Source organism: Mauremys mutica, chromosome 1 (genome assembly GCF_020497125.1).
Source record: "Mauremys mutica isolate MM-2020 ecotype Southern chromosome 1, ASM2049712v1, whole genome shotgun sequence".
Classification (NCBI taxonomy): domain Eukaryota; kingdom Metazoa; phylum Chordata; order Testudines; family Geoemydidae; genus Mauremys; species Mauremys mutica.
In genome coordinates this window covers 7080121-7098342 of record NC_059072.1, presented here as the reverse complement: position 1 = coordinate 7098342, position 18222 = coordinate 7080121, and the positions used below count along the sequence as shown (strand labels likewise).

At 47.5% G+C, this 18222-nt stretch overlaps 1 protein-coding gene across 1 annotated transcript in view; it reads right to left on the bottom strand.

The window, feature by feature from the left end:
• Window positions 1–18222, bottom strand: part of IL15RA (interleukin 15 receptor subunit alpha) — an 82397-nt gene that overhangs the window by 63070 nt on the left and 1105 nt on the right. The window lies entirely within an intron of this gene.

The following is an 18222-nucleotide window of genomic DNA, read 5'->3' as shown; positions in this document are numbered from 1 at the left end:
GCTGCCCTCCCCCAGGATGGACACATCCGTTATCTGGGAATCCCTCAGGGCCACAGCAATTTGCACAAATTAACCTTCCTGACCCAGGAGAGGCCTAAATCTGACCTGTTCTTATTTTATCTTAAACACCCAATGCTCAACATCAGTGTGTTGTTTGGCCATTTAGCACCACTGATATCAAGGCAACGCAGCTGCTAACTTCAGGAAATACAAAAGCATCTGAATTTGGTTGTTTATATCTATGAGTCACTGATATCTGAATTCCCCAAATGAGGCTGGGACTCCCATTGTTTTTACAATAAGAACAAGGAGTCCTTTTGGCACCTCAGAGACTCACAAATTTATTTGAACATAAGCTTTTGTGGACTAAAACCCACTTCATCGGATGCATGGAGTGGAAAATACAGTAGGAAGATATATATATACACATAGAGAACATGAAAAAATGGGCCACCCTGCTGATAAGAGCTTACCTAATAGCTCACCCTAATTCAACACCCATTTTTTTCATATTCTCTGTGTGTGTGTGTATATCTATATATATCTATATCTATATATAGATATATATATATCTTCCTACTGTATTGTCCACTCCATGCATCCGATGAAGTGGGTTTTAGCCCACGAAAGCTTATGCTCAAATAAATTTGTTAGTCCCTAAGGTGCCACAAGGACTCCTGTTCTTTTTGCTGATACAGACTAACACGGCTACCACTCTGGAACATTGTTTTTACAGTGCTCTTGTTTTCTTCCTTTGTAACTGGCAACTATTCGTAGGATATGAAAAGCATTTTCAGAGCTCCCCTTGACTTCAAGTAGAGTTGTGGGTGCTCAGCACCTCTGAAAATTGGAGCCCCAGGTAGAGATGACCAATGCCTACCGATAGTGTGGGGAGAGGGAGCAGAGTGAGGGCAGCTGGCTTCAACATTGGCACTAGAAAAGGTTAAGAGAAGGGCAACTAAAATGATTAGGGGTTTGGAGAGGGTCCCATATGAGGAAAGATTAAAGAGGCTAGGACTCTTCAGCTTGGAAAAGAGGAGACTAAGGGGGGATATGATAGAGGTCTATAAAATCATGAGTGATATGGAGAAAGTGGATAAGGAAAAGTTATTTACTTGTTCCCATAATACAAGAACTAGGGGTCACTAAATGAAATTAATAGGCAGCAGATTTAAAACAAATAAAAGGAAGTTCTTCTTCACGCAGCGCACAGTCAACTTGTGGAACTCCTTACCTGAGGAGGTTGTGAAGGCTGGGACTATAACAGCATGTAAAAGAGAACTGGATAAATTCATGGTGGCTAAGTCCATAAATGGCTATTAGCCAGGATGGGTAAGAATGGTGTCCCTAGCCTCTGTTTGTCAAAGGTGGAGAGAGATCACTTGATCATTACCTGTTAGGTTCACTCCCTCTGGGGCACCAGGCATTGGCCACTGTCGGTAGACAGATACTGGGCTAGATGGACCTTTGGTCTGACCCGGTACGGCCGTTCTTATGTTCTTATATTATATTCTTAACAGTGTTACTGAGCATGCTCATTTTGTGTGAGCATGCTCAGTACAAGCCAAGCCGCAAATCGGGGGGGGGGAGGGGCATGTAACCCCGCATGCCTCTCCCTACATGTCGGTTCTAGCCCCGGGTGTCTATAATGAGGCACCCAAAAATCCAGGCACCCAAAATTAGAGGCCACTTTGAAAAATCTGGGTCTTGACCATGCTAAGCACTCCCCATTTCGTCATCCCAGAGAAGCTCTGCTATCTCGGTGGGGCATGAATGCAGGGGAGATCTCCCAAAGAGAAAGACTTGCAGTTATGTTTCTCCCCAGATGTAAACTCACAGTTCATGCGGCAGGCAGCTCAGAATCCTGGGCACAGGGAGGCATTCCTTAAGCTGTGTAAGTAATATTCGACCAAACCAAGGTGCACATATGTAAGGATATGAACTTGGAAAATAGTTCCAAGGACTATTTCATAACAGTTCCACTGATATCTTATCAGTTCCAAAGGATTCCACATAATCTCAGTGTGCTGCGTCACTGCAGTGATGGCCACTTTCTAACAATTTTCCTTTCCTTCTTGAGAGACTCACGGCCTGATCCAATGCCCATAAATGCCAGTGGGCCTGGGATTAGGCCCGAAGAGAGAAGGAGGAGTGGAAAAAGAAAGAGGACTTAGGTTGGGTTAACTGGCTCAGCTGGAAAGGAAACAACCTCACGCCTCATTGCCAACCCCTGGTTTGAATCCAGCCAAAGCCTTCAAGGTTTGATGCTAAAGCAGTGAGATGCCCCCGGGCCATGGTGGATTCTGCAGGACTGCTGGATGCATATCTAATGTGCAGTGCTTTTTTTAGGGGTGCCATAAGGAGAAGCCCACGACCGCACAAAATAGGAACAGAGATGCATGGAGGCTGGGCAGAGTGTCTTCTCATGTGTCTGAAGCAGGTGAAAGTAAGCCAGTCCGGTCCATTCTGGCATACTGGTAAGAAAGTGGCCACTGGTACACAGCTGACCTTACCAGCAGGGCTGCTGATGGGGGGGAGGAGGGGCAGCTGCCCTGGAGCCCAGCGATTTAAAAGGGCCTGGGTCTACCCTCTGGCTCTTTAAATTGCCGCCAGCGCCCCAGGGCTCCCAGCCGCCGCCGCTACCCCAGGGATCCAGCGGTAATTTAAAGGGCCTGGGGCTCTCGGACACTGCCACTACCCTGGGGCTATGGCAGCGATTTAAAGGGCCCAGGGCTCCTGGCCGCCGCTGCTGCTACCGAGCCAGCAGCCGGAGCCCTGGGCCCTTTTAATCGCCGCTGGAGCCTTGGGCAGCGCGGGCCAGGCAGCTCTGAAGAGCTGGCTGGGGGAGTCTGGCCCCAGCCCCGCCCCTTCTGCCTGAGGCCCCGCCTCTTCTGAGGGCCCAGAGCCCCACCCCCATGCCCAGGACCCCGGCTGCCCTGCAGACTGGTAAGTCTGTTAAGTTACTTTCACCCCAGTCTGAAGTCCTATAGCTTTATTAGATAATAGGGGGACATTGGGTGCATGTACACTGGGAAAATCCATAGGAGTTTTTTGCACCCATGCAGCTGTACTGATGGAGACAGATATTTTTACCGCGGTCAGCATGTACGAGTGCAGAAAAATGTTTGTCAATATTCCTAGTGTTGATAAGGCCCCTGAGGGGAAATTGTAGAGGAGGGAACTAAAGAGATAGAGCAGTGAGTGGATCTGGCCACAACAGGGAAGCAGTGCCAGGAGCTGCTAAGATCCTGCAGTGTGGGAGGGAAGGACTTCGTGAAGGGAGAGTCATGAGTTGCAGTGGGTTGCCGGAAGGGAGGGGTGTGCCGTGCTGGGACTTGGGGGATGAAGGTGATTCCAGAGAACTGTCAGGATGATTGCACATCAGGAGGGGACATGAAAAATAGGCAAAGGAATTTTTGGATGCATAACTGAACTGGTGCAGTTCGTGAGGACTTCACATGGGTCCTTGGGAGTCAATACAAAGCATATTTTAGGCATCCCCAATTCCTCATCTTCACGAAGTGTATCTTGTGAACCTGAAGTTCGTTATCATGTATCATTTCAGCTTGCATTTTACAGGCTTTCTCATCATTATCTAGGTGCACAAACGTCCTTGGAGCTCCACAATCATTCATTTGCAAAAGACTGGACTTAGTCTTAACGTGTATTTGTCACACATTTCTTCTGCAGGACAAGACCTCACTTGATCTTGGAGCTACAACCAAATACTTTTAACTGCAGTAAAACAAATACTGCAGAAAAGCATAAAGGAAAACATTCCCATTCTCCTTCTCGAAGTATAATGAAAAAAAATCAGTGTATCATACATACCATGTAAATGCCCACTTTGCCATTAGGCAGAGCCTTTCACCCAAGGATCTCAAACCAATTTATAAAGGTTAATGAATTAAGCCTTAGCAGTCCTACAGGATAATATTATTACTTCTATTTGACGGATATGTAAATTGAGGGACAGAGAGGGTAAAGCTCAAATTTTTAAGTAGTCTCTAATTTGGGGTTTTGTGTTTTTGAATGTCCAACTTTAGACACCTCACGGTGTCTGATTTTCAGAGGAGATAAACACATCACACCACTGGGAACTACAGATGCACCTTTCTGAAACTCGGGCCACAGGGACTCAATTCTCCACTGCCGTGCACCTTGTGAATTTTTTTGTATCTGTGCAAAATAGGTTCAAAACACTCCCATTTGTATCAGTGAGGGGTGAATTCTGAATTGGTCGTGTTTTATATCCACTGTGCATGGGTGTGAATGATTACGTGAAGCGCCAGACAGGGGCAAATCAGGTCCGAGGGCTGAGATACACAAAGGAGCCCTAAAGAGTTAGGTTTCAGAGTAGCAGCCGTGTTAGTCTGTATCCGCAAAAAGAACAGGAGTCCTTGTGGCACCTTAGAGACTAATAAATTTATTTCAGCATAAGCTTTCGTGGGCTACAGCTCACTTCTTTGGATGCATAGAATGGAACACACAGACAGGAGATATTTATACATACAGAGAACATGAAAAGGTGGAAGTATGCATACCAATTGATTGGACTCTTACAGTTGGTATGCGTACTTCCACCTTTTCATGTTCTCTGTATGTATAAATATCTTCTGTCTGTGTGTTCCAGTCCATGCATCCAAAGAAGTGAACTGCAGCTCACGAAAGCTTATGCTGAAATAAATTTGTTAGTCTCTAAGGTGCCACAAGTACTCCTGTTCATTTTTCTAAAGAGTTAGGTGACTTTCCCTGGGAGTTGGATGCCTAACTTCATTAGGTCCCTTTGAAAATCCAAACCTCAATGTCTAAAGGTGGATACCCAAAATTAAGAGCCACTTTTGAAAAACTGACCCTTGGTGAGTTGCCCAAGATTATTTTGTAAATTACTGGGAGAAGAAGGACTAGAAAAAATGGTTACTTTGGTTCTTTGAGATGGTCTGTCCATGAGATCCCACTCATGGTGTGCAGGTGCCCTATGCACTGGAGATGGGGCAGGGATGGAGGCTGGAGTAGCCCATACGTCCTTGGCTGGGTCCAAAATTTCCTCATTTATGGGCATGCAATCCTGAGAGACTGGTTGTAAGATATCAAATAGTTTACATGCTTTCTAAAGAGGATTTCAAGGCTTCTGCCATCTTTTTGAGGAAGTCTTGAAATGCCTTACAGCCCTCAGTGATATCAGGAACAGATAAAACCACGTCTTCATCCAGAGAGGAGGGTGCAAAATATAAAGGCATTGATGGGTCCTCTTGTCGACCCATGTCCTCTCCTTCATTCTGCAGTTGCTGCTCCTCTGGAATGGCATCCTCTCTGAGCCTCTTGAAGGAGAAGACTAGAAGTGGCCAAGATACTGAGTGTGCCCATGAATGCTTGTATGACCAAGTCTAGAAGCCATAAGAATACATTATATTTGACCAGTGAGGTGGCATCCAAGAAGAATGGGAATTTCAAGTACATGACCTCTGTGGAAGTGGATTGCGGTGAGAATCGTTTTTATGATAGTCCCTGTCTCTGGAGCAACCAGGAGAAAAGGTTCCTGCTGGAAGCGGCCAAGGAAGAGGATGATGAAAATCCCTCAATCGGAGGATTCATTTGTTCATAGATTCCAAGGCCAGAAGGGATTACTGTGATCATCTAGTCGCACCTCCTGTATAACACAGGCCATAGAACTTCCCCAAAATAATTCCTAGGGCAGATCTTTTAGAGAAATATCCAACCTTGATTTAAAAATTGTCAGTCATGGAGAATCCACCACAAGACTCGGTAAATTGTTGCAATGGTTAATTACTCTCACTGTTGAAAAATCAAATCTTAGACCTTTCTCTGCTAGATTGAAGAGACCATTGTTAAATATCTGTTCCCCATGTAGGTACTAACAGCCTATAATCAAGTCACCTCTTTGTTAAGCTAAATAGGAGGAGCTGAGATCTTGGAGACTCTGAGGTGGGCTCCCAGATTTTCTCTGAGTCTCAGGTGGATGAAGAGAGATCTGCATTGCCAATACCCAAGGTAGATTTTGAGATTGTAAACAGTGAAGATTTTATTCCAGTTCAGGCGGTCTCTCAGTTCCGCTGGGGCAGTGCAGGACACCTCTATTGAAACTGTCAGTACCAGAAACCTGTGCATTGTGGGAAGTGGTACCAAATGAATCGGCACTGGGTGAGTCAGTGCCAGTGTGCTGGCTGGTGCCACGGGATTTTTAAATTATCAACACCCCAGATGCCAATAGTTGTTCCAAGAGAACCATTTTTGTTCGGTGAGGATTGGTGCTGAGTTCGATGACATATCACGTACCGGCTTCCCCAGTGCAGAACTAGTCGACTCTATAGTGATCTATGGCTTTTTCTTGCTCAGTACCAGAGGTGTGGACTGGCGCTGAGAAGCATCTGTGTTTCTTTCTTCCACAAACAACAGGGGTGCCTCACTGCTCCGAGGACTTCTGAGATACAGTCTTAGAGCTTTTGGATGAAGCATGAGCTCTCTTCAGTCCTGAAGAGCTCAGAGCAATGTCTCTTGTAGATGGAGAACTAGAAGCATGAAGTTTTTAGGAAGGAGCAGGCACCCTTTCTCTCCAGATCACTCCCGAATCACATGCTTCCCTCACAGACTTTTCCATCCTGAAAAGTCTCAGATGGGTCTTCCTTGATTTTTGGGTGCATTTTGGGCATAACAGATTAGTCACATACTTTGTGGGGATAGGGCTCTCCCTGAAACAAAAGCGACATGGAATGTGTGCGTCAATCAAGGGAATTGCAGGGTCTCATGTTGGGGAGACCTAGGTTCAACCATGAGGCTGATAACCCCGGTACTACTCTAACCTAACTCTTATTGAAAACCATAGATACTTTTTTCCAGCAGCTTAAATGAGTAAACTTTAACCAGTGACAATAAAATAAATATAGTCACAATGATAAACAACTATGTTGCAAGCCTACCTCGAGCATCTGTGGGGACACTGAGGTTGTTCCAACTCACTGCCAGTGGTGGAAAGAAGGAACTGAGGAGCATCTGGGATCGCTCTGCCCTTTATGCCCTGGGGAGGGGGAGGAGGAGGGCAGGTGGGGCACACACAAAGTCCCTAACTGACAATGCTGGTGAAAACATTATCAGCTCCTGCCTGTGCACCGTGAGTGGGATCCACCCAAATACTTGAAGAAGAACCTAGGAATCCTGACTAGGGTTGCCAGTTTTGGTTGGATGTACTCCTGGAGATTTTGTCACATGACATACTCTTTAATTAAAGATTAAACTTTAATTCCTGGAGACTCCAAGCCAATCCTGGATGGCTGGCAACCCTAATCCTGACTTCAAGTCCCTGCTTTAGACACTCTAATAGACTTTAAGGCCAGAAGGGAGCTGTGATGCGGCATATGCCCTACGCTGGCAAATGAAGGGTTAACCTGGGGTGGGGGTAGCTGTGGTGGAGTCAGGCCCAGTTGAGGAGGAGGACAGGGCTCCATGAAGACAGGCCTGAATCAATGTAGAGGGAAGACTCTGGAGTCAGGGGGCTGTAAGAGAGGCTGTTAGGGGATCTCCTTAGTACTGGGTTAGCGAAGAAGCTGCACAAGGAGACAGAACTCCAGAGTGGGAGTAATGGAGGCTGCAGCCCTAAGAGAGACACTGATAACCAGGGGGAATGCCTGCAATGCTGTGTCCTGGCTCAAGGGGGCGCACTAGCAATGAGTTCCCCCCATTACGGGACCATTATGCTAATTTAGTCTGATCCTGCATAACACAACACCCACACACACACCGTTGACTTTCATCCAGTTGTTCCTGCACTGAGTCTCATCACTTGTGGTTGAATGTTCCCAGACAGTATGCAATGTAAAACGGCCACTGCGAACAAGTCTGAACATCCAGGACAACAACTGGAGTTGGCTCAAATGCTTTATTACTTAGCTCAGTTTCAGGATGGAAAGTCACCTGCTTTGGCTCCCATCCCATCCCTTCTCTGCCTGCCTTGGGTTTCAAGCAGCTGCTACTGCATAATAAGTCATCCTTTCTGCTGACATGTGCCAATAACTGCTCTTTCCAACCATTCGCTCCCGCAGTGTGGCAGAAAATCGATTTGTGTCTAAAGAGTTTAGTCTTGTGCCTGCAGTAGATTTTAAACATTTTAGGGCAGAGACTGTCTCTAGATATTTGTGAAGTAATGAGCATTCTCTTGGTGCTCAATAAATTATACTAATTAAGCCCTAATTATCTTTTCAAAGACCAAAAAAACCAAAATACAGCCCAAGTGAACATTAGGGCTCTGAGCGGTCTGTTTAATATTTGATCAGCTGAGTGAAACACACACCCTGCCATGGCTAAAAGCTTGTGAACTCTGATTCCCTGGAATGCTTTCCACTATCTGACAAGGACAGGCATGAAGCTGGTGTACCTAGTGCTTTTCTGTCGGACACAACCTAGCATGCCGTGCAGTTGATGTTCTCCCAGATGCATGCTGCAATGGTACTATTTTAGGCAGGTTAGCCCTCCATCTCTGCCTGTGCTTTAACTGCCAATCAGGTTAACCCAGGGCAGGGGTCAGAGTGCTGATGATGGCTGGTGACAGCACGGGAAACATTGTAAATGCCTTGTCTCCACTTAGGATTTAGCAGCAAGATAACTAGAGCACATTTGCTATCTCCGTGTTAAAAATACCACACTTTCTGTGTCAGTGAGGACCACGTGCTTCTCTCTCACTTTCCATGGATAATGCTTAGCATAGGCGCCAACTCTGTGGGGGGAGCTCTAGGGCCCAAGCACCCATGGAAAAAAAAAACAGCAGGTACTTAGCACCCACCAGCCATAGCTGTTTGGTGGCCCCAGGGCTGACAGCCTGACAGCTGTTCAGTGGCTGGTGGGAGGTGCTTTGGAGAGGGCTGAAAGGAAGGAGCAGTAGGTGGGGGAGGGGCCTCAGGAGAGGGGGCGGAGCAGGGGTGAGAAGAGGCGGGGTGAGGGCGGGGCTTCCAGGGCAAAGCAGCGGCAGGAGTAGGCGAAGCAAGGGCACGACCTCGGGAAAAGAAGCGGAGTGGAGGTAGGGCCTTGGGCGGAGCGGGGGTGGAGCACCCATGGGGGAAAAAAAAGTCAGTGCCTGTGATGCGTAGGCACACACCAATGGGTACTAACAAGTTTAATCTGTAGAAAACTGGCTAGTTTTCAGGTGTAGACAGCTGGAGGCTGTCAGTTTTCAGGGACTCACAAGTACAGCTGCTGCTGAGACTAGTCTGAAGTTGGGGATGGTTCACAGCACAGGCACCGACCCGGTGGGTGCTCCGGGTCTGGAGCACCCCTAGGGAAAAATTAATGGGTGCTCTGCACCTACCGGCAGCCAAGCTCACCGGCCCCCCGGCTCGCCTCACCTCCTCCGCCGCCTCCTCCCAGCACGCCACGTTTCCATTCCTCCCTCCCTCCCAGCGCTTGCTGCCATCAAAGAGCTGTAGCAAGCTCTGGGAGGGAAGAGGGAGGAGCGGGAACGTGGCGTGCTCAAGGGAGGAGGCAGGGCTGGGGCAGGGATTTGGGGAAGGAGTCGAATAGGGGCGGGGGGGCGGAGTTGAGATGGGAACTTTGGTGAAGGGGTTGGAATGGGGGGCAGGACAGGGGTGGAGTCAGGGTGGGGCTGGGGGGCAGGTTGGGGGTTTGAGCATCCACTGGCTCCAGAAGAAGTCGGCACCTATGGTTCCCAGCAGCATTTCCGGAGCAAGTCTCACTAAGCCATCCCCCTCCGCTGCTGGAAACACTCTCTGGTCCCCAGCCTGTGCTCCCTCTTCCCTTTCCCCACTACTAGTGCATTCCGAAGTCCATGAGAGATCACATGGATGGCAGCGCAGGTCACATGGCTGGGCTTGTGGTAGCTTCTGCAGTCACTTCATAGAGAGGCGGTAGATCCATTTCATTGTGGCATTAAATCAATAATTCCACTGCCTCTCTATAAGCATCCATTGTACAGAAATCCCTGGAGATGCTGTGAACATAAGCATTGTGGCCTCTGGGCACTAGCAGTGCAGGACAACCGGCCCAAACAGCAAGTTGGTGCCTACGGGCTTGTCTACACTCAAAATGCTACAGCGACACTACTTGAGCTGACCAGAAGGGGTCTCTCATCGGCGTAGGTAATCCACCTCTCTGAGAGGCGGTAGCTAGGTTTAACAGAAGAATTCTTCCATTGACCTAGCACTGGGATTAGGTCAGTTTAACAACGTTGCTCTGGAGTGTGAGTTTTTCGTGACCTAACTTTTTAGTGAAGAGCAGGCCTCAGTTCAGTTTCTGCCTCTACCACTGATTCCTTTTGTTACTTAATCTCCCTGGCCTGATCAGGAGAACACTTAAGAATATGCTTAACTTTAATGGGATTTAAGCATGGGCTTAAAGTTAAGCCCATGCTTAATTGCTTTCCTTAATTCACAGTCTGTAAAGAAGAGATAATAAATCTGTCTTGTCTACTTTAGATTGTAATCACTTCAGGACAGTGATTCATACATGCAACCTGTGGCAGAATAGGGTCCTGATCTTGGTGAAGCTTCCAGTCTCTACTGGAAACTCCAGAATCACAAATACTGCAGCCTATATATTCATATTTATTTATATTGGAATTCATTGTCAAAGATGCATATTGTTGACCAACGGGATGTACAGGCCTTTAAGCACATTCCCAACAGACTATGAAAGAGCCATGTCTGTGTTGAGCTCAGAACACAGACGCCTCATTGGCAGTCACCTGAGATTTCCCACCAACCCACTAGTGCATTAACTCTTTCTCAGAGATATGGCGTTTCGATCAACTTGAAAATATTTATACATCACAATTGCAGATGTTTTCCTCACCCACACTGAGATTCTTATGGTACAAATATACTTTGGTTTTATTCCTTTCTCACAGTGATCTTTCAAGGGCATCATAAGTTGAATATCAGGTTCAGGTGAGGACAGAAAGGAGGCAGTAGCTGATCAAGATGTCTACATGGATTTCTTTGTATGCTGCACATAAATGATCCAGTGAACACTACTTCCCTTGTGTAACAGATGCAGCACTTGGTGGGGGGTCAGTTTTCAGCAACCATGTAAGAATTCATGAGAGTAGAACCCAGGTCTACAGAGACTGGAACAACGGAGGTACCTATGTTGCCACCAGCTCACACAGAATTATAGCCAAGGAGCACTAGCCATATCACTCAAACAGGCCTGAGCAACAGTACCCTGTGGCTTTCTGATTGGCCCATGCTCACTATTTAACCCTGGAGGGTGGTGTAGGAAGTTCTATGGGTAACATGGCTAGCTGTGATGCCAGACCTCACTTTGCTCTCTGATCTCCGGTCTCAGAGTCCAGCCTGGTAACTATCTCTAATTCTGACTCTTGCCTGTTGCTCCCAGCTTGCTGACTACTGCCTCGTAGCCATCCTTGACTTGTGGCCATCAGCCCAGCTGTGACTGCTAGGCCAGACTGTCTATGCCCTAGTGCCTTACAAACCATGGGCAAGTCACGTTACCGTCTCTGTGCCTCAGTTTCCCCACATGTAAAATGGTGCTAGTGATAGTGGCCTTCCTTGGTCAAGCACATTGGAACCTATACAGGAAAAGTGCTGAGTACTATTATTTATTAATTGACACTAGAACGTACCACTTGAACATCTGAGTTGGGAGAATTTATCACCAAGTAGTTAAGGACTCTGGAAAGCTTTCGCTAGCTCTCCTAGACCTCACGTTGACAAACTTACACCCACAATGCTGTACAACACCTAAGTGTGCTTTGTACATATTGATTCACCCTGGACTGAAAGGAAAGCAATAATAACACCACCTTGCTGTTATGTGGTGCTTTTCATCAGTAGATCTCAAAGCATTTTAGAAAGGAGGGCAGTATCATTATCCCCAATTTACAGGTGGGGAAAACTGAGGCACAGAACAATGCACTAACTTGCCTGAGGTCACCCAGCAGGCCAGTGGAAGAGCCAAGATTAGAACACAGGTCGCCTGAGTCCTAGAGGCTGGTGCTCTAGCTACATAACACCAGCTCATTTCTGGTGAGTGAATTCTTCAAAAGTATACTGCTCAACTACCGTCAAAGGTGTTTTGATTGAAATTACAGAAACTAACCAGACTTTGTTTAAATAACTGTGTTTGCAGCTGTGAAATCCATGGGGCTTGATTCTGATCTCACAGTAATGTTGTGATCGGGGTCCTAGTGGGAATCAGCTGTGGTCACTCAGGGTGAACGGCAAAGAACGGGGCAGACAATCCCCATAAAGCTGGTGGATATTCCAACACTTAGATTTACCGAGCCAGCATAAAACAGCTTCTTTATAACCTCACTGGTTACTCAGACGTCCAAACATCACAGTTCCCTTAAAGTGATCCAGCCTCAGGCCTCCATCCAGGTACCCACGTCAAATATGATGATTTCTGAAAATCTTATTTCATCATATAAAAGAAAAGGTTCTACCAATCCCAAAGGATCAGACACATTATCTCTCAGGTTAATGAATATTCCAGATCTTACTCAAATACATGCTACAGCCAATTCTTATTATCTAAACTAAACTTTATTAAAAAACAAAAGAGACAGAGTATGCTTAAAAGATCAATGTACATACAGACATGAGTTCAATTCAGTGCATAGATGGTGAGCTTTGTAGTTGCAAAGAGTTCTTTCAGAAATAGTTCATGGGTTATAGTCCAATGTCCAGATCTCACATTCATGGCATACCAGCATAACTGGGACCTCAGTCTTGTGACTAAAATGCCTAAGCAGCTCTCAGATGACAGAATCAGGACCCAAGGATATTTTATACAATTTCATGTCTTTTGACAAGCTGGAGTTCAAAAGGTAGTTAACATGACTTTGAAGGAGGTCCATCACCTGTACTTAGCTATAGAATTAACATGAGGCCATTTGCTTGTTCTTCCACCATTCACAGAACATTTCAAAGAGATGAATATGGAGATATCCTGTGTCTACAATTCATTGAAATGCTAGGATCTTCTTTTGACCTCTGAATTATCAGAATACAGCACAGACAGGGACTGTTGATTACATCGTCCACCCTACTCATACACATGTAAATAACAAAAACACAAATATTATCTCTCCACAAGTCTTTTGAGGGTTATTTATTTTTCTAGCCATGTGTCACAAGTGTAAAACGACTGAAGTCAATGCAGTGATGCTGGTGCAATATGAGTGCGAGTTGAGATTGGAATCAGTCCCTAAATTCCACGAGGAATCCACAGTCGTACCACAACTCTGCCCGCTCATGAGCAGTCTCAGCAGAATGGGCCAGTGACTGGATACGCCTGGAGCCTGAACTATTCTCACGCCAGAGCTGGTCCACTGCAGGCAGAACAGAGGCATGTTGCTAGGGCAACATGCAGGGCTAGGCCTGTGCTGCCGCTAACACTCCATTGCATAGTTCAGTCATAGAGGTTGTCACTGTTTTCTCTCCGACTGCTTGTATTTATATGTTTGGCCAATTGCCAATGATCTGCCCAGGGAAGCTAGACCTAATAGCATCCACGGTTTAAAGATGACCAGCAAAGGGGAAAAATCTAGGGGCTTTGACCCTCTTTGATATATAAAGATGGTCTGAGCAATGTGTGTGTGGCAGGGGAGAAGTGGGCAGTTAAGGGGTTTTGGTGGTTTTCCCCTGTGGTTTTTTTTGTTTTGTTTTGTTTTAATACTAGAAACTCAGAGCTGGTCTACTCTGGACAACTGAAGACTCATCTATTTTTGACAGCAGAGATACTGTCTGCTTCGGTTAAATCTGATGAATTGAGAAGGGGACATGGTTTTTATTTACACTATATAAAACTCTTTAGTTATGTTAATACTTATTTAACTAAAACACTTGGGAGAAAAGCTCTTTTGTTAATGATGCAGAACCCTCGCTCCTTCCAATAAGGGCTGAAAAAGCATTCAGTACATACAGTTGTGGCTCCCAACAAGTCCTCTGGCAAAACCAGGGATGACCAGATTTAATAATCCTGGTATTTTTAAGATTAAAAAAGCAATAAGAAGGGAGGAAAAAATACTCTACGGGCCATTTTATACATAAGCAAAATAGCACAAACCCAATTTTTAATCCTTTGCAAGTCACCTTTGAAGGAGATGCTTGAGAACTTCTCCAGGAAAGTTCCTCAACTATAGAATTGGCTTTTCTCTTTGGTCTGACATTTCCTAGTTATTCTGAGCTCCGGGACATATTTAAAAGGTTGATCTTGTTTTCCCCAGGATTTTCTGGGCAAGGTGGATTAAGAACATTTATGCAGTCTGCTAGAGCCATAGATCCATAAGGTTAGAAGTCACGCCTAGGGTCATCTAGTCTAGCCCCCTGCCAAGATTCAGAATTTGTTGCGGGACATTTGTTTGAGTGTCAAGGGCTGTTTATATGACTATTGTACCGCGGCTCTGGCAGTAAAGACAGTCTATTCTGGATGTTTATCTTTGATCATTTAAAATTGTTGTTTAAGTATCTAGAGTCCAGGTTGCTGTCTTTTATAAATGGAAAGAAATGAATGAATTTATGCCAGTGGCCTTGCCCAGGTGTGAGTGAGTGCAGCATTTGAGGCCATTACGTTTCCAAAGTATGTTTTAATTACAAATCGGTAAAAAAAGGTGTTTAAAATCACTTCCACAGGGGGGAATGGAGGAGGAATGTGCAAATATTTCCTTTTGGCAAGTGGGCCCAACTTGGTTTCAGCTTCCTTAGGCTTCCTCCATCCCCAGTTTGAAACATTTATTCACAGCCAGCTGTCTCCGTCTTTCAGCAAAACGCTCTATTTCCTCCACTGTTTGCTCCCTGAATATTTCCTTCCTCTTCCTACTCCAGTAGCTAAATATCAGTGTGAGAAAGCTGCACCCACTGTTCTCCTTGGATCTATTCTATTCGGCTCTACAGCGGTTCTTATACTGTCCTCATCACCCGAGTAGCTGACTATCCTTCTGGTAGCACATCATACAAAGAGACTAACAAGGCTAAAGGAAATGAGCAGGAGCCACGTTGCAGTGACAGTTCTGCCACCCTTTTGCCCAACGCAGTGTGAGCTCCGCTCTGCACCTGACTGTGGTGGGGAAGAGAAAGCAGCAGGATGGCCCACACTTTCCCGCTCCCTCTGCCTGGAGGAGAAGAGCTGCTCTAACCTCACCCACTCATACTACCGTTGGCTCTGTGCAGGGGCACAAGGACATCCAGAGGTGAAAGTAAGCCGGTACACCCTGGTACAGCGAGCGTACCGGCAAGAGCCTGTGTGCCGTACCGGGGCAGATTGGCTTCCCCTGGCAGCAGTTTAAAAGGCCTGGGGCTCCCAGCAGCCGCTGGAGCCCTGGGCCGTTTAAATTGCCGCCAGAGCCCTGCTGCCGGAGCCCTGGGGAAGCGGTGGGGCTCAGGCAGTGATATAAAGGGCCCGAGGCGTCTGCCGCAGCTACCGCCCCGGGCCCTTTAAATCATCCCCGGAGCCCTGGGGTAGCAGCAGCGGGGCTCCGGCAGCTATTTAAAGGATCCGGGGCTGCGGCAGCTGTTACAGCCCCGGCCCTTAAAATAGCCACCGGAGACCCGCCGCCGCCTCCCCAGGACTCTGGCAGCAGGGCTCTGGGGACGATTTAGAGGGTCCAGGGCTCCAGTAGCCGCTACCACCCCGGGCCCTTTAAATCATCCCCGGAGCCTGCTGGAGCCCTGGGGTAGCTGCAGTGGGGCTCCGGCAGCTATTTAAAGGATCCGGGGCTGCAGCAGCCCCTACCGCCCCGGCGCTTAAAATAGCCGCCGGAGCTCCGCCGCCGCCTCCCCAGGGCTCCGGGGATGATTTAAAGGGTCTGGGGCTCTGGTAGCCGCTACCACCCCGGGCCCTTTAAAATCATCCCTGGAGCCTGCCGAAGCCCTGGGGTAGTGGCAGCGGTGATTTAAAGGGCCAGGGACTCGGCCACCACTACAGCCCCAGGCCCTTTAACTTGCCGCCGGAGCACCATCGCCGCTACCCCAGGGCTCCAGCAGGTTCCGGGGATCATTTAAAGGGCCCGGGGTGGTAGCAGCAGCCGGAGCCCTGGGCCCCTGGCTGCTGCTGCTGTCCCGGGGCTCTGGCAGCACAGCTCTGGTGGTGATTTAAAGGGCTCAGGGCTCCCACTGCTGCTACCCTCTGGGGCCCTTTAACTCGCCACCCGAGCCCCACTGCTGGAGCCCTGGGGTAGCAGGACTGGGGCTCTGGCGGTGATTTAAAGGGCCAGGGGGTCACAGCTAGCCACCTCTGCAGCTGGTAGCTCTGGGGGTGATTTAAAGGGCCTGGGGCTCCCAGGTGCTGCTACCACAGCCCCAGCCCATGGCTCTTTAAATCCTGATTTAAAGCACCCAGGTATATAAAGGCCCCGCCTCTTCTGGTAGAGACCACGCCCCCTCCTAAGGACTCCGGAGTACTGGTAAGTCCTTTAAGTTACTTTCACCCCTGAGGACATCCCTCTCCCTTTGCGCACTCACACAGGGCCAACCGCAGTCTGACTCCCCTTATTCAAAGTTTCATCCAACTCATCTCCTTTTGGGTGGGAAAGTCATTACAAGGGGCTCCTAAATGTATTCCAGAAAGAGGATTCTCTTCTCCCATCAAATCCTAGACAATATGCAATGCGCGCAGTGCCCGGTGGCTCTGATTTCAAGTCAGGTTTCATACAGTGAGAGGTAATTACAGTAAATGCCCCTTATATACAGTCCACCAAAAAGCTGGCTGCACATTTAACCAGGGGAATCGGCTGACAGTGAAAGATCTTTGTTAGGTACAGTACAAAGGTTAATGTTGATGGCATCAACAGAAGCTGGTGGAGTGTCACAAAGTGTGAAAGAGAAGGGAATGCAGTTAGGATGTTGTAAAGTTGCATAACTGCATACTTGTATTAGATATCCTGCAAAATGTGCTATATTTGGTAACATATTCAAGCTATACATCAATTACTTTTATGAATGTTTTTCTTGGTTTCTTTATGAAAATTAAGTTTAAAAAAAATCACCAATAAATAAAAGGTCCCGGCAGGCAGTCACATAGAACAGCTGAGGTAAGTGTGAGGGGTACAAGCAGAAAACAGCAGATTGAGAAGTGGATGTGCACAAACACGGGTTCTAAATCTGACATGGAACAGTGCTCCCCCTGCACTGCTGTGTCCAGGAGCACGGGCCGCTCTGGAGCGTTGCTCTTGGCAAGCGTCATCAGACGTACTGTGCATTTTTACAGTAACAAAGTCAACAACAGAAAGAGAAACAAGAACCCGAGTCCTAGTGGACATAGTGTTCCCTGAATGCTGAACAGACTCTAGCCCCAAGCCTGCAAGTTGCACACAGCGCATGCATGAGGTCAGGATCATATCAGCACGTCACCTACAGCACAGATATATGTTACAATACACTGGTCACTGGTTCAACGTCAGGTGCAGGGCATATCTGAGTGCATGGCATGGAAAAAAATGCAAGATAAACCTGTTCATTTGCAAATTTAACACCATTAATTTGGGCTTGAATCGGGACTGGGAGTGGCTGGCTCATTACAAAAGCAGCTTTGCCTCTCCTGGAATTGACACCTCATCTATTATTGGGAGCAGGGCCGGATTTATGACCTGCGGGGCCCAACTAGAATACTCGGCAGTGGGGCATCCACCGAGTGCTGTGGCACCGAAGGACCCCCCGCCACCAAAATGCCACCAAAGACCCCCAGAGCAGACCCCCCACCATTGAAATGCCACCAAACACCCCCGGAGCGGGGCCCTCTTCAGCGCGGGGCCCGATTCCGGGGAATCGGGTGAATCGGCTTAAAGCCGGCCCTGGTTGGGAGTGGACTACATCCACCCTGATCGAATTGGCCCTGTCAACACTGGTTCTCCACTAGTGAGGTAACTCCCTTGTCTTCATGTGTCATTATATAATGCCTGCAGCTGTAATTTTCACTCCATGCATCTGAAGAAGTGGTTTGTTTTTTTTACCCACAAAAGCTTATGCCCAAATAAATCTGTGAGTCTGTAAGGTGCCACTGGACTCCTTGTTGTTTTTGAAGATAAACCTGTGGATTTTCAGCCCTTTGGGAAGCACTTTCCTGGGTGCTAGCCTCCTTAAACGGGTGGAAAAGGGCTCCCCCAGAATTCCTACAAAGGGCACCTGCTGCCACCCCCGGTGGACCCCTTTTCCACCCCACTAAGGAGGCTAGCACCCAGGCAAGTGCTTCCTAAATGGCCAGCCCTATCCCAGTAGACCTTTTACAGGACAGTGCCTC